This window comes from Penaeus japonicus, unplaced genomic scaffold (assembly GCF_977035675.1).
Source record: "Penaeus japonicus unplaced genomic scaffold, GWHDUDI00000001_assembly GWHDUDI00000042, whole genome shotgun sequence".
NCBI lineage: Eukaryota > Metazoa > Arthropoda > Malacostraca > Decapoda > Penaeidae > Penaeus > Penaeus japonicus.
The window spans coordinates 7,994,252-7,996,751 of NW_028234444.1; the positions used below are offsets into that span (position 1 = coordinate 7,994,252).

The window sequence follows — 2,500 nt, forward strand, 5'->3', positions numbered from 1 at the left end:
AAGAGTGGGAAGTTTGGAGAAGTTTGCGATAGAGAGGAAGGTGGAGGAGGAAAAGAGAACGTAAAGATAGGTGGAAGCAGAGGAAGTGGAGGACACAGAGATACCGAGAAGGAAGAAGTGGAGGTGTTAAAGTTAACACACGAAAGATGGGTAGACATGGAAGAAGTGGAGAAGGCAGGAATAGGGACAAGGTGGAAGTGGGAAAAGTGGAGAACACAAGAATAAGGGGAGGTTGAGGTGGAGGTGGAACATCCTAAGGAGGTGTGGAAAATGGGAGGTTGTGAGCTCCTGTAGTATTGATTAGGTCCGTCCCAGATCCCTTAACCAGGAGACCTTCCCTGAATTATTCCTGTAGCTTGCCGCCCTTCTGCCTTGCCTCGAAAGCCCTTGTTATTTCCCCTCTCCTCTCCCCTCTTCGTATCCCCGCTCCGGTGCTCTCTTCTCTTCTCTCGTCTCTTCTCTTCTCTTCTCTTCTCTTCTCTTCTCTTCTCTTCTCTTCTCTTCTCTCTCTCTTCTCTCTCTCTCTCTCTCTCTCTCTCTCTCTCTCTCTCTCTCTCTCTCTCTCTCTCTCTCTCTCTCTCTCTCTCTCTTTCTTCCCATCTTATTTTTCTTTTTCGCTCTCTTTCCCTTCCCTTCTCTCTTCCCTCTTCCTTCCTTCCTTCCCTCCTTCCTTCCCTCCCCTCCCCATCATTTCCCCTTCCCTCTTTCCTCTCTCGTTCCATACTTCCCCACCCTTCCTCCATCCCTCCCGCCATTCCTCCTTCCTTCCTTCCTTCCTTCTTTCCTTCCTTCCCCACCCTTTCTACATCCCTCCCTCTCCCCCTCCTCCTTCCCTCTCCCCTCTCCTCCCTCTCTCTCTCTCTCTCTCTCTCTCTCTCTCTCTCTCTCTCTCTCTCTCTCTCTCTCTCTCTCTCTCTCTCTCTCTCTCCCCTTTCCTTCCAACCATTCCAACACATCCCCCTTAGGGTAATCCTCCTCCTCCTCCTTTTCATCGTTCCTGGCGATTTCTGCGGAGAGTTTTGGCCCAGTTTTTATGAAGGGGGTAGGGGGTGTTGGGGTCCATGGGGAGGGGCGTACAAGGGATCCGAGGGGTCCAATTTTGGCGTGTCTTCATGTGATTTACACGGTCGTGCGCGCTTCGCTCTTCAGCTTATTATTATTACTATTATCATTATTTGGAATTTCATTTATCTCCCTACTTTCTTTTTTTTTTTACTTCGTTTCCCTACTACTTCCCTTTTATCATTACTTGCTCTTTGTGGAATAACTATTTTTTTTTTTTTTTTTGTGTTCTTTTTTCTCTATCTTTAGTACTGTTTCCTTTGGTGAGAGGTAGAAGGATGCCGCAGGAGGAGGAGGAGGAGGAGGAATAAAGGAGGAGAGAAGATACGGAAGAAGAGGAGAAGAAGGGGAAAGGGAGGAGGAAAAAAAGAATGAGAAAAGGACAGGAGGGACGAGGTGGCAGGACATATATATATATATATATATATATATATATATATATATATATATATATATATATATATATATATATATATATATATATATATTGCGGGTCAATTATAGCTTTCCAAGTTTGTTTTTTTATATATAACTGTCAGTAAGAGAGAAAGGGGGTAAGGTTGTGTGTGTTTGTGTGTATGTGTGTGTGTGTGTTTTTTTGTGTGTGTTAATGTGTGTGTGTGTGTTTTTTTCTGTGTGTGTGTTAATGTGTGTGTGTGTGTATACCTACCTGTTAGTTTTTTTCTAATGTACAATAACTCGCGAAGGAGGGATAAAAGTCTTAACATGCTAATGGCTTACTTTTACTTTACTGCCGTCTCGAGTTCCTCTACTCTTTTGGCTTTATGCATCTGAATATATCCGAGTTTATTTTTGTATGTAGGTCATTGTTCTTTGTACCTGTATCTGGCGTATCCTTTTGGTATATGTATGTATATGTCAGTATAAATGTTTTCGTGCAGTGTATGTGTGTATTTATATATATGTAGATAGAAATATAGCTGGTTAGACATATATATATATATATATATATATATTATATATATATATAAATATATATAAATATATATATATATTTATTTATATTTATATATATATATATATAAATATATATATATATATATATATATATATATTATATATATATATAATATATATATATATATATATGGATAACTTTCATATACATACATATTCAGATACATATGCATATACATGTCTGTATGCATATGTGTATAAATGTACATACATATACATGCATATGTATGTATGTATATATATATATATATATGAATGTATGAATGCTTACTTATGTTCCAAGTCATTATCAACTTGATGCACGTAGTTTATAAAAGATGATCTTTATGCTCAAGAACTTTTAACATGATCATGATATCGATATAAAGATAGCCATGAACACACTCTTCTCATGCAGCAGTGATGTAACAGCTTGCAACATTGAAAGATCTTTATAATGATTGCTTCAAGTGAGGAATCA

The 2,500-nt window shown here is 38.8% G+C and overlaps 1 protein-coding gene across 47 annotated transcripts in view; it reads left to right on the forward strand.

Moving 5' to 3' along the window:
* CaMKII (Calcium/calmodulin-dependent protein kinase II) overlaps window positions 1-2,500 on the forward strand; it is a 141,344-nt gene that overhangs the window by 68,816 nt on the left and 70,028 nt on the right. The gene's annotated exons all lie outside the window — the stretch shown is intronic.